Here is a 15,349-nt window from a genome sequence, read left to right as displayed (position 1 = left end):
TTTATCGTTTGAAGGATCATACCCGGGATCTTATTACTTAGGTTCCCTTAACCTTTCTCAATACATTATATTCCTTTTTATGATCCTCTATTATAATCCTTTAATTTAAATCCTTTTTATCCTGTTACCTTATACTCAATTCTCTCCGTATCTTGTGGATTTCCGGGAAAAACCAAAGTGTTCGGAATTGGATTCTGACGATCTTTACATACACTTATATACTTCATAGAGTACTAATAATATCCCAGAATATCCATAACAGAACCCCTACATAGTGTGGCGTGAAAAGTTTTCTCATTCAGCTAAAACACTATTCACAAGGGTTACAAAAAGTTGAAAATTTTTGGGGTTATTACAGTCTCCCCTCCTTAAAAGGATTCCGTCCCGGAATCAAACAGAAAACAAATGGGGGTACGTTTCTAGCATTGTGCTCTCTAGTTCCCAAGTTGATTCTTCCACATTATGATTCTGCCATAGTACTCTGACTAGCTTGATCACTTTGTTCCGAAGCACCTGCTCCTTCTTATCCATAATCCTTACTAGCTTCTCCACGTAAGTTAGATCTGGCTGCATATCCACCTGCTCGTACTCCACTATGTGCCTGGCATCCCGATGATACCTCCTTAGCATTGACACATGGAACACATTATGAACTTGTTGCAAATTAGGGGGTAGGGCTAGCTCGTAAGCTAACTTTCCAATCCGTCTTAATATCTCAAAAGGTCCAATGTATCTTGGGCTTAGTTTTCCTTTCTTTCCGAACCTCATTAATCCCTTCCAAGGGGATACTTTCAACAGTACTAAGTCCCCTACTTCATATTCCTTGTCCTTTCGGGCTAGGTCTGCATATTTCTTTTGTCTGTCTTGGGCTGCTACAAGTCGCCCTCTGATAAGATCCACTATATCTTTGGTCCTTTGGACCACTTCGGGTCCGAGCATCTTCCGCTCTCCTACTTCATCCCAGTATAAGGGAGATCGACACCTTCTTCCATACAGGGCCTCATAAGGCGGCATTCCGATGCTAGCATGAAAGCTATTGTTATAAGAAAACTCGATCAACGGCAAGTGATCATCCCAACTTCCTTTAAGGTCTATTGCACAGACTCTCAACATATCCTCTAGTGTCTGGATGGTCCTTTCACTCTGTCCATCCGTCTGGGGATGGTACGCGGTACTCATATTTAACTTGGTCCCCGCACATTCCTGAAAGCTCCTCCAAAATCTGGAGTTGAACCTAGGGTCTCGGTCTGAGACAATGGACGCTGGGACTCCATGTCGTGTCACTATTTCCTTAAGGTAAATGTCCACCAGTCTATCGACTGTGTATCTCTCATTGATAGGAATGAAATGAGCTGACTTTGTCAGTCGGTCTATAATTACCCAAATGGCGTCGTGATTGGCTTTCGTCCTTGGCAAGCCTACAACAAAATCCATCGCTATCTGTTCCCATTTCCATTCGGGAATCTCCAGGGGTCGCAAAAGTCCACTGGGTCTGTGGTGCTCTGCCTTTACTCTTTGGCAAGTCAAACACTTGTTTACCCATTCTGCTACGTCCCTCTTCATGTTGGGCCACCAATAATATTCCTTCAAATCCCTATACATCTTGGTACTTCCTGGGTGAATGGAATACCTTGAACTATGGCTTTCATCCAAAATCTCATCTTTAAGTTCTTGAACATTCGGAACCCAAATTCGGTAGGAGTACCTCATTATCCCCTTATCATCTTTTTCAGTATGGATCTCCTCTCCAGTCATTGACTCTCTGCCTTCATTCATTATTTTCTCCTGGCACAATCTGATTTTTTCCAATAATTCTGGCTGCATTGAGATCTCAAAAAGCTTTTCAGTTCCGGTTCCGGTTACCTTTACTTCTATTTCCATTCTCTCAAAATCCCTTATCAACTCTTCCGAAGTCGTTATCATTCTGAGTCTTTCCTTTCTACTAAGGGCATCAGCCACCACATTGGCTTTCCCTGGATGATAGAGAATCTCACAATCATAGTCCTTGATTAGTTCTAACCATCTCCTCTGGCGCATGTTGAGCTCTTTCTGCGTAAATATGTACTTGAGGCTCTTATGGTCTGTGAAAATCTCGCACTTCTCTCCATACAAGTAGTGCCTCCAAATTTTTAAAGCAAATACTATTGCCGCGAGCTCAAGGTCATGAGTAGGATATCTAACCTCGTATTCCTTCAATTGTCTCGACGCATACGCAATAACTCTACCGTGCTGCATAAGCACACATCCTAATCCTTTGTGCGACGCGTCACTATATATCACAAAATCTCCTTTTCCGTCCGGCAATGCCAATACCGGAGCCGTTATCAACCTTTTCTTTAATTCCTGAAAACTGTTCTCGCATTTCTCCGTCCATTCAAACTTCTCTGTCTTACGAGTAAGTCGTGTCAAAGGGGCTGCGATCTTCGCAAAGTCCTGTACAAATCTACGATAGTAGCCGGCCAATCCTATGAAACTCCTTACCTCTGTGGGTGTGGTTGGCCTTTCCCAATTTGAGACCGCCTCTATCTTGGAGGGGTCGACCAATACTCCTTCTTTATTGATCACATGTCCTAAAAACTGTACTTCATTCCGCCAGAATTCACACTTCGAGAATTTGGCATATAACTGCTCCTCTCTGAGTATTCCTAGAGCTATCCTCAAATGCTCTGCATGTTCTGCCTCAGTTCTTGAGTAGATCAAAATATCATCGATAAAAACTATCACACACTTGTCCAAGTACTTCTTAAATACTCTATTCATTAAATCCATGAAAGCCGCTGGGGCGTTGGTTAATCCAAAGGACATTACCAAGAACTCATAATGCCCATACCTGGTACGGAACGCTGTCTTGGAAATATCTTCGGGTTTAATCTTTAGTTGGTGATATCCAGTTCTCAGGTCAATCTTGGAAAAATAAACAGCATCCTTTAGCTGGTCGAACAGATCGTCTATTCTAGGCAATGGGTACCTGTTCTTTATGGTTAGCTTGTTCAACTCTCGATAGTCTATGCACAACCTCATGCTCCCATCTTTCTTCTTAACAAATAAAACTGGTGCTCCCCACGGAGACACACTGGGTCTTATCATACCCTTATCCAAGAGTTCCTGCAATTGGATAGCTAATTCCTTCATTTCTAACGGGGCTAACCGGTAAGGTGCTTTTGAAACTGGCGCCGTCCCTGGGGCCAACTCAATAGCGAATTCAATCACTCTATCGGGTGGTAATCCCGGAAGGTCTTGTGGGAATACATCTTCAAATTCGTTGACTACTGGAATATCTTGTAAGTTGGGCACCTCCTTCTGCGTGTCCACCACATAGGCTAGGTAAGCCTCACTTCCTTTTCGTAGCATCCTTTTGGCCTGGGCCATAGTCAAAAATTTCTGCGTCTGCCTCTTTCCTCTAAATATAACTTCTTTCTTCCCGGGGATATTTAACTTAACTTTCTTCCCTTTACAGTCTATCTGAGCATCGTTGCTAGATAGCTAGTCCATTCCCAAAATCACATCAAACTCCCCTAATTTAAAAGGAATCAGATCAACACTGAAAGATTGCTCCCCTATGCCTATCTCACAGGCGGGGTGAATCTGGTTAACAGGAATAATTTCATGATTGGCTATTTCTACTTGTAAGGGTTCTATCAAGGGTTCAGCCTTAAGTCTTAACTTACGCGTAAGGTCCTTTGATATAAAAGATTTAGTTGCTCCCGAATCAAATAAAACATTTGCACTGACTGAATTTAGAGAAAGGGTACCTGCTATCACATCTGAATCTTTCATAGCATCCTGGACTGTCATGTTGAAAGTCCTCGCAGTAGGTGGCTTATTAGAAGCAGCCCTGCTTGCTCCCGAAGCTGCTGGTTTGTTCATTGGGCATTCCTTCTTCCAATGACCCGGGCGTCCACACCGATGACAATTGGTGGTTGGAACGACGGCAGGGATTGATGACGGGCACTTAGTTGAATAGTGGCCTTCCCGACCACACTTAAAACAGGTTACTGGCCTTCCTTTACACTCCCCAGTGTGATTCCTTCCACATATGTTACAGGCTGGCAATGGGGGTCGAGACTGGTTGGAATAGGACATTCTTGACTTCTGGCCGCCCTGGCTCACACTCACACTCATTGGCCGCTTAAACCCAGTGTTCCTTCCTGGTAGGGACACTGCTCCTCGATTAAATCTAGTTGGGAAGCTCCTTCCTGCGGAACCCCCACCCATGCTCATACTTTTCCTCTTTATTCCTTTCTCCTCTCTTTCCTTCTGCATCTGTTCACTTCCAACTTCTACAATCGTTGCCTTTTGCACCAGGGTGGCATAGTCCGTAAGCTCAAGGATTGCCACCCTATTCTGAATCCATGGTTTCAGTCCCTGCTGAAACCTCCTAGCTTTCTTTTCCTCGGTGCTCACAAACTCCGGCACAAACCTTGATAACTCAGTAAATTTCGCTTCGTACTCTGCTACAGACAAGTTATTCTGCTTTAGCTCCAAGAACTTGAGCTCCATCTGGCTTTCCATAAACCTCGGGAAATACTTTCCCAGAAACAACTGACTAAATCTCTCCCAGGTTATAATAGCATCTGTCTCCATGTTTTTCTTGGCCTCCCACCAGTAGTTAGCTTCTCCTTTCAGAAGGTAGGTAGCAAATACAGTCTTCTGTGCCTCCTCGGTACTCAAAATCTCAAAAGATTTCTCCATTTCCTTTAACCATGCCCTTGCCTCAACTGGGTCGGCTGATCCGTGGAACTCAGGGGGCTTAAGGGACTTAAAAGCCCTGAAAGAGTTTGCCACTGCATTGTTACTTCCTTGAGGGGGTGGGTTGGGTTGACGTTCCAAATTCTGCCTTAGGAGTTGCATGAACTGGCTCATGGGATCCATGCCTGGGTTTGGTACTGGTTGCTCAACCTCGGTTTCTCCTTCTTCAGCCTCTATCTCAAATCCCTCAACATCATATGTTTCCTCTTCCTTTTCATACAGGGAGTCATCCTGTTCCACATAATCCTCATCTTCCTCTTCACTGTGTTCTTGGTTTCTATTGTCCTGATTATGGCTTCCCTGGTCCTCAGATCCAGGGTTCGCCCTAGTTCCAATCTTTCTTGGCGGCATGATTCTGATAATAATAAAAACAATTATTGGGAAAATTTCAACGTTAGGTCACAATCATACATCATTGTGCCTTGCACGGCTCTTATAATGGGGAGAACGTATATCGCAATTCTATTATTTTAAGAAAGTTCTAATACGAAGTGCAGTAATAATAATGATAAAACAGTGATCACGTCACTATGGAACTGAACCGAAAGGAAACAAATATATACATAATGCGAGAAATACATAGTTTGATCTGGTCAAAAGTACAACAGTGCTACAGTCATCTATCCCAAAAGTGATACACAAGAGTCTATCTGTCTAGTCAGAAAAAGGGATGCTATATACAAGTCAACTATCCCGGAAAATTGGCTCTTACTAAGGCCTCGTCTAACTAGACAACTAGACTATTCCATCATCAATCCTGAATCACACACCGGAGTGGGTCAGCTCCCAAACCCTTTCTATCGCACGATGGAAGATATAGTCGGCCTGCCGCCTGGAGATCCTACCATGCCTGTCCCCCTGGAGAGATCTGAGTCTCGCTCGGGACGTGAGCTCTATCCCCGTAAGCTCCCTCCTCAAGGATCGGGGTATAGAAGCCTTGGTCTCATAAGCTCGGGTACGCCTACCCGCCCTCTCTGCATCCAACTCCCTCCTGGCCTCATCTAGTCGGCCCTCGGCAACAGCCACTCGGGTCCTCAATACATCCTGAACATATCCATGAGCTAACGAAGACTGCCTGTGGGCAGGGTCAAGAGGTGGTGAATCCGGAGCCGCTGAGGGTGCCTCCTCGGTCTGCCTAGGCTCGGAAGTATGGGTCTCTGAGCTGTCATCATCAGGAATCCAAGATAGTGGTGGAGGGGTAGGGGCTCTGACCACCGGAAGTGTGGGTAGAGGGATACCAGCATACACTACCATAGATCCAACACGCTCCTCAGCTACTGGGACCTCATCCGGGTCCTCCTCATCTGGAATAGCAATAACCTCTGTCTCTGACTCCTCTGAGGGGTCCTCCTCATCTGAAACAGCAATGACCTCCGTCTCAGGCTCCTCTGAGGGGTCCTCCTCATCCTCCTCCATCTCAGGCTCCTCCTGATCCTCAACATCTAGCAATGCCTCATCATGCTCACGCTCGAACATCTCAGGGTCCTCTATCTCAGGCGCCTACACATTAAACGAGCTAAGTTACTATCATGATACTTATAAGGGTTCCCATAAGGGTTTTAACTGTCAGCACTACTTTAAGTAGTCCGACCATGAACTTGGCAAGAGTTCTTATTATCTTTGTGAGTTTGTTATTATATCGTCGCATCATCTCTGAGGTTTATAACGCTTAGCTCTGATACCATTTCTGTAACACCCCCAGATCCGGGGTCGGGGATCCGGGTTGTCACGGTCTTTCTTTCCACAATATCACTTCACTTAATTAATAATAAATAACCTCATGCTGTGACCCCATACTAACACACACCACAACCCGTTATAGTCTCAGAGATGAAATTGAAATAAGTACAAGTCTTTGAATCCACAATTTAAAATTATTACAACCCAAAGTGATTACTTGATAATTTACAGTTAATTACCATTATCTGCCACAAGTTATAATTATACATAATTTGATTCTCAAAAGTAGATGGTCTGAACTACAATGGATCTACCTCTGCAGCTATAGCAGCCACAACATCATCGGGAAGACGCGGGGCGCTTCCCACGCGCTTGCGCTGGGTCTGCTGGAGTCTGGCCATCTCTCCTAACTGTTGTTGTGTGATGAAGAAATAAAGCAAGAGTGAGCCTTACAGCTCGCAAGATAATACATAGTGATAACAATAATATAAGTATCTAAATGGATACTCACTAGAATCTTTATCGTGTGTAAGATAATTACTTACTAGATATAATGTAAAAACAAAGAATGAAGTTACCAATACTTCACCACACTTATATCATTTATAAAGCTACTTGAACTACCACCGTTCAAAGTATTATAAGTTTTAAAAAACATCCCATAGATGAGACCACAAGTTAAGACTTGAATAGATTCAATCTTTGAAATATTATTGAATGAAAAAGTTATGAGATACTTTATTTAGTCCCGATATATATATATCCACATATATATATCTCTAAAACATTTCCTGGAACCTCTGTTATGTAAAGTATGAACAAAGTTGCAATATCCAATGAATTTGGAAGGAAAAGAAAACCTTTGGCATAAACCAGATATCTTGCTGATCAGGCAAAGATACCCATAAGTAACCTTTTCTACTAGTAGATGGACGAATTCCCCACTGGTCATCACCCTGGCCGCATTAGGACCTATGCTGGACTGCCACTCAGCCACTTATGCATTTGATGGACTCCCACTGAGCCACTTACACTATCATGGACGCCCACTGAGCCCATGTTGCTTATGCCGACTCAATAGATGGACTTACTTCCCGAACGTTGGGTAAGTAATCAATTCATTTACCAAAACTGCAACCTTGTTGCGAATATAAAATACACCACAGAGCCGGATCCCTCAGGTTTTAAACGAGTATTTAAATCCCCTTTAAAAGGAAGATCTTAAATATAAAAATGAGTTTTGGGATCCGCTCTAACTTTTAAAAATCATTTTGAAGACTCGAAAACACTTTAAAGAGTGTTTGGAGTAAAGCTGATTTAATGAAGTAAATCAGTCCCCAGAATATTTAGAAAATGACTGAATATTATTATTTAAATAATATTCCCATAAAGAATAATCTTTTATAAAAATAATTGAAGTAGAAGTTTTAAAACTTATACTTGAAACGAGTATTAAATAACCAAAGATATACTTATATGAAAGTATTATCTTTATTTGAATAATTGAAAATAAGTTTGATTATTAACACCTTATTCTTTAATAAAATAAAGAATATATTTCAGCAAATAATCGGAGTCATAGATCCTCAAATGAATATTCAAATAATATTCATTAAATAATATAAACTGAGTCATAAGCCCTCGAATGAATATTCAAAATAATATTTATTAATAAAATAAACGGAGTCATACGCCTTCGAATAATATTCGAAATAATATTCAATAAATAATATAAAAGAGTCATAAGTCCTCGAATGAATATTCAAAATAATATTCAATAATAAAATAAAGTTAAAGTTATCGAATAAACCTTATTCGATTAATAGTTTGGAAAAACTATAACCATATATATATATATAAATATATATATATATATATATATATATCCATATCCATATATATACAAAATCTACTCGGGATTCTCGACTCCCGGTTTTAGAAAATATTTTCACCTTTGGGTCCCTATACTAAGGGTATATGCAAGATACCGCTATCCTCTAGCATAGGTATTATCAACTGAACCAACATCCATCCTTATCACATCATAACAACCCCAACCAATTCAATTTAATCATTCATACTCATGCTTAAACTTAACTTTAATCATACTTAAGTTCCTTTAAATCAAAACCACAACAATTACCATTCCATTTCACTACCATTCCAAATCCCAAACTCTAAATCATAACAACAAGCTACAATATTAACCCACTAATCAAAATCATCTTATAATATATAGGAATCTAGGGTTTGGAGATGGTATACCTTCCTTGAAGTGGTGGGTGGAGCTAGGAAGCCTTAAGAAGCTTGGAGAAGTCTTAAGAATGCTTGGATCTTCAAGAAAACCAAGAAAAGTTCAAGTTAAAAAACTTGAAAACACTATTCATTGTCTTCTTCTTTGATTAAATGAAGAAGATTGAGAAAGAATTAATGGCTTAAACTCATGATATAGTCCTAACTAAGCATGAAGATGACTAGGGAATTATCTTACCAATTTAGGAAGCTTGGATCTTTGATTTTGAAATTCTTGCCTTTGAAAATGTTAAAAAGCCGAGAGCTCTCAAGAACAAGCCTTGGTTGCTTTTGATTTTTTGATGAGAATGATTTTTACTTGGCTTGGTTGACTTGTTTTGTATTTGATTTAGTCAATTACTTTCTTGCCCTTGAAATTGTGTGGTTACAAAGCTACCACACCTCCTTCCTTCCCATGTCATGCTTATGTCATCTTCATGATGTCATCCTCCCTTCCTTGTCCTCTTTCTATTGGTTGGATGACATCCTTCCCACTAATCCCTTTGATTAACTTCCTAATCGTTTGCCTAATGACCGCTGATCTGTTATACGGTTCGCTTAACTTTCGTTCTCGTTTATCGTTTGAAGGATCATACCCAGGATCTTATTACTTAGGTTCCCTTAACCTTCCTCAATACATTATATTCCTTTTTATGATCCTCTATTATAATCCTTTAATTTAAATCCTTTTTATCCTGTTACCTTATACTCAATTCTCTCCGTATCTTGTGGATTTCCGGGAAAAACCAAAGTGTTCGGAATTGGATTCTGACGATCTTTACATACACTTATATACTTCATAGAGTACTAATAATATCCCAGAATATCCATAACAGAACCCCTACATAGTGTGGCGTGAAAAGTTTTCTCATTCAGCTAAAACACTATTCACAAGGGTTACAAAAAGTTGAAAAATTTTGGGGTTATTACATAAAGGATCACCCCTTTGAGCTCATCATTGGTGATGTATCTTCTAGAGTTCAAACAAGGAGAGCAACTCAAGAAGAATGTCTATATAGCAGCTTCCTATCTAAGGAAGAACCAAAGAAGGTAGAAGAAGCTCAGTTGGATCCTGATTGGATTTTAGCTATACAGGAGGAGCTAAACCAATTTGAAAGGAATAAAGTATGGAAGCTGGTACCCAATCCTAAAGGAAAGAATCTAATAGACACCAAATGGGTATTCAGAAACAAGATGGATGAATATGGCATAGTAGTCAGGAACAAAGCTAAATTGCTTGCTAAGGGCTATTGTCAACAAGAAGGAATAGATTTTGATGAAACCTTTGCTCCTGTTGCAAGACTTAAAGCCATCAAAAGTTTCTTAGCCTATGCAGCCCATGCCAATTTCAAGGTCTATCAAATGGATGTCAAGAGTGCCTTTCTAAATGGAGATTTAGAGGAGGAAGTCTATGTGAATCAGCCTCCTGGTTTTGAAGACCCAAATTTCCCAAATCATGTCTATTATCTTTTGAAAGCACTCTATGGACTGAAGCAAGCACTTAGAGCATGGTATGATACTTTATCAAAGTTTCTTTTGGAAAATCACTTCACAAGAGGTACTATGGATAAAACTTTATTCTTTAGAAATGTTAATGGCTCTAGTATCCTTGTTCAAATCTATGTAGATGATATTATATTTGGCTCTACAGATGAAAAACTTTGCAAAAAGTTTGCCAAATTGATGCAGAGTAAGTATGAAATGAGCATGATGGGAGAACTAACTTACTTTCTTGGTTTACAAGTTAAGCAAGTTAGTGATGGAATATTCATTAGTCAAACTAAATATATTCATGATTTTTTAAAGAAGTTTGATATAATGGATTGCACATCTGCAAAAACTCCCATGGCCACTGCAACTAAGCTTGAATTAAACACTACTGAAAAGTCTGAGAATATTTCAAGTTATAGGGGCATGGTTGGTTCACTTTTGTACTTAACAGCTAGTAGGCCAGATATAATATTTTCTACTTGTCTTTGTGCTAGATTTCAGGCTGATCCTAAAGAATCTCATTTAGTAGCTATTAAGAGAATTTTCAGATATCTCAAGGGAACACCAAAACTTGGCATTTGGTACCCTAGAGATTCTGGTTTTGATCTAACTGGTTATTCAGATGCAGATTATGCAGGTTTTAAAATAGACAGAAAAAGTACAACAAGAACCTGTCAGTTTCTAGGAAACAAGCTTGTGTCCTGGTTCAGTAAAAAATAAAATTCAGTTTCTACTTCTAAAGCTGAAGCTGAATATATTGCTGCTGGTAGTTGCTGTGCACTGATTCTATGGATGAAAAACCAATTGTTGGACTATGGTCTACAAGTGGATAGGATTCCTATTTTATGTGATAACACAAGTGCAATTGCCATCACTGAAAACCCAATACAGCATTCAAGAACAAAACACATAGACATAAGTACCACTTCATAAGGGAACATGTGATGAATGGTACTGTGGAACTACATTTTGTTCCAAGTGAAAAATAGCTTGCAAACATATTACCAAGCCACTGGATGAATCCACCTTCTCAAGGTTGGTAAGTGAGTTAGGTATGCTTAATTATTCTTGAATCATTTCAGATATTTTGCAAGTTGTAATGCAGCCAAAAATTTAATTGATTTTTCAGTTTTGGATGAAATTTTGGCCAAGTCAAAATTTACATCCCGAAGGATGATCATTATCCATTGAGTTCGATCATCCGTCGGAACAAAATTTGTTAATAAACTCAATTATTTTTCTGGAATATTTTATAACTCGACGGATAACTGATTTATCCCCATCCGTCGAATTGTCTCAATCCTAGCCGTTAATTCTCTGAACATTATCCATCGAGTATACTTACAGTTTGTAATCATAACACGACGGATAAGTGACGGAATTTTTACAGTTTATTTTTAAACGACTATTTTGGGCAATTTTTATTGGTCACTTTATTTTACTTTATTATTTTTGACGGTTATTTTCTGAGATAGTATAAACGCAATTTGACTTTTATTCATTTCTTTTATCATTCTCAAGATTCAATTGCTCTAATTTCTTTCTTCTCAAAAGCAAACTCTCTCTCTGCAAATTCCAAACCTCTAATAATGGCACCTGTAGTTAAAATCATATCTCAAACCGGTTTTATATATGAGAAAAACAACTTCTCAGCCTTGGTGAACAAGGAGATTCAACATTCTGGTGACTATCACAAAATGATGGATTTTGTGAAGAACTGTAAACTCAACTATGCCATGCTGGAATCACCCACCATCTACTGTGAGGTTGTCGAAAAGATATGGACAACTGCAGTGTATAACTCAGCAGAAAAAATCATTACATTCACTTTGAAAGGTAAGTAGTTTTGCATAAATAGTGATGTTATTAAAGCATGCTTCAAGATTCTTGATAACACTGTAACTGCCTCACACACAGACTCTGATATTGTTGATATGCTTAATTTCATGGGCTATGCACTCACCACTTCTAAATTAAGTGAAATTAGGAGGTTGGGTCTTAGGAAATAATGGAGTTATTTGTATGATGTAGTAACTAAGGTGTTTTCTGGTAAAGTGAGTAACTTTGATTCCATAAAATTTTTTATGCTTAACATGCTTTACATGCTAGTTAATGAAAAATACTTCAATTTTAGTGATTTATTTTGTTTAAATTAGGCTTTAAGTTAGGAGAGGTCAATAAGAGAGGTAGAAGTGTCTATTATGCTAGATTTTTCATGATGTTTGCTAACCATCTTATTGAGGAAATTGTAATTAAGAACCCAACGAACAAGCTGAATTGTTGGGTTCAAGAAAGAAGGATAATTGCAGATTTAAATAGAGCAAACCATCATAAGGAGGTTCCTTTGGTCTACTTTCCAGTAATTGAGGGACCTCAGGTAAGTGAGGTAATTTCTTCTGTCTCTACCCTTCCAACCTCACAAATTTCTTTGCTTTCTAGTGTAGCTATGACAACTGTGTCAATGACCCAACAGTTGCCTACCCAAGCTACCAAACCAACAAAAGTTTCAAAATCCAAAACTAAGAAAGCCCCCTCTGATTTCTTTCAAAAGAAATCAGTTGTAAAAACCACCAAACCTAAAGAGGGGAGTGTGAAGGAGGGTAAGAAAGGTGAGGGACATGGTGAAAATCAAAGAAGCCCTAAAAATAAGGATGGAGAGGTGAGAGTTTTCTAGCCTAGCTACACTGCAGTTTTTCAACAAACTGCAATGCTTAATAAGGATTCTAGCTCATTACTGGTTTCATCCTCCCAAAAGGATGTTACCATTGAAACAAGCTCTCAACCAAGAGCACAGGACAAAAGGGTAAGGGACACAAGCTCACCCCAAACTTATACTAGAAAGAAGAAATCAAAAACCCTTGGGGATGCACAGGGCTCACACACTGTGAAAACTGGTACTAAAGACACAATCACTGCACCTTCTCAAAGTCAGGTTGATGTGGCTCTAATAAATGTGGAGTCACAGCCAAAATCTCTAATAATTGAAGCACCTGATACACCAAACTCTCCCACACACTCTTTGTATGTTGACATGATAAACACATAACTTCCAAATTCTCCATCTTTAACTCTCTTGGAGAAGCCAAAAATCCATGCAAGTGAGCATCATCTTCTAGATGATTTGTTGGCTCACTTGCCATTTCTTTCTGAGACTATTGAGACATCTGTGCCAAAATTTTCATCAATCTGCACAGAGTCCACAATAGTATCCACTCCAAACTCAATTATTTCTTCTATCCCGATGGATATCTTTCATTCGTCAAGTAGTGATTGTATCCTGATGTATAAGCTTAACATCACTCATCCATCGGATAGTCAAACTGCTAACCCGATGGATATTCCTCATCCATCGGGTGTCTCTGCACAGCTTCAAATTTCTTTAATTATTACAAGTGCAGAAGACTTAGTAGTAGTGTAATCACTCCTAGGATTGAGGGATAGGAGTGAAATGAGTGAGAGTCTGGGTTGCTCCCAGGAAAAAGGAGAGGAAAAGAGGGAACCATTGCAGTCCATTTCTTCAGGACTGGAAAAAGTGAGTGAGAGGAGTCCCACCTTAGATGGTGAAGGTGAGGGTGTGAGGGTGGGGAGCCAAGGTGAGACCTTTATGCAAGAAAAGAGAGATAATGAGAGAAATGCAGGTACAGGAGATATAAGGGTGGATGTCATTGCAAGTGAGTTAATGAATGTCCAGGATGCTAACAGGGAGGAACTATTTCAGCAAAGTCAAAATGTTATAGATTCAACCCCCTTGGATGCTGAGGCATTTAATCAACCTATTCCAGCATACCAACTTCTAGCTGGACAGGGCAATGACAATGCTGAAAAAATGGTAAATTTGGTGCACATCACACAGTCTATGCAAAGAGCAAAGGATGCAATCACAACTCTACCCTTTATAGCTGATGATATTGACTATGAGACTGGTGGTTTAGAAGATTTCTTTGGTGGTGAGGATGCAGAAAGTGAAGAAAGGCCACTGGATATAGGGGGCGAAGTAGGCCCTAGTTCCAGATCAGGTATGCCATCTTGGGTATTTTCAAAGCAATGTGATGAACACTATTTCAAGACAACCCTAATTCAACTTATAAATCAGACACATTATACTCTTCAAACCACAACAAATGCCAGCACCAAGAAGCTCCTTCAAGCACACCTTGCTTCTCTGTAATTATAATAAATCCAAGGTTTTCAACATACTCAGGATGTCACTACTATCAAAGGTGAAATTGATCAAATGAAAAGGGACATTTCTGAAAGGTTGGATTCTAAATTTCCAGAAGCTACAGTGCTTGACATTAAGAGACAACTCAGGAAAAATTCTGATCTTGCCACAAAGATAGATACCTTGGATATAAGAATGACAGTAATGGAAGCCTCTCTAACCACAATTCATCTCCACCAAGCACAACAAACAGACTTACTTCAAAGGCTAGTGGCAGCACAAACCTCCTCTTCTACTCAACTTGCTGATAACAAAAAGGGGGAGAAAGAAACCTCTTCTAAGGGAGAAAGCTCAATTGTCTTATTCAGTCAAGGGGAATCAAGAAGTGAGGGGGAGAAAAAAGTGCTCAATGTTCAAGTAAGTAAAGCAATTGTGCGCACAAATGTTTTCATAAAGCCACCTTCTAAAGATAGCATAGATCTAATCAAGGAAGCAGCTAAGAAGAAGCAATTGAGTCCAATCAATTGGAAGAAAATTGATGATAATATTCAGAAGATATTTGGCCCCACACAGAAACGAGACAAAGTTTTCAATCATCACTCTATAGTCATGAAAATCTCTATGAATGATATCAGTATGAACTATCTGGAAAGGGGTCAAACTTCCCGTGTCAAGTCTCCAAGGAAAGATCTCATCATGAAGGCTAAATGGAACTATCCTAAGGGTTCAGACAAGAATCCTATGGATACAGTGTTTGAGACACCAAAGCCATATGAAAAGAAACTGTTGTCAAGATCTATTGCATTCTACAAGGATCCAGCTGAATCAGCATTAAAAAGAAGAATTGCCAAAATTACAGAAATGGTAAGGAGATTTGTGTGGTGGTTGGACACCCACTGTTTGTGGAAGCTAAGAAGGAAGGGAAAGAAAGAATCAAGATAGAGAAGAAGCAAGCTGCTTTGGATGCTAAGAAGC

The sequence above is a fragment of the Apium graveolens genome, chromosome 5 (assembly GCF_009905375.1).
Source record: "Apium graveolens cultivar Ventura chromosome 5, ASM990537v1, whole genome shotgun sequence".
Classification (NCBI taxonomy): domain Eukaryota; kingdom Viridiplantae; phylum Streptophyta; class Magnoliopsida; order Apiales; family Apiaceae; genus Apium; species Apium graveolens.
The sequence above is the reverse complement of the archived record's forward strand: the minus strand, read 5'-3'. Positions refer to the sequence as shown.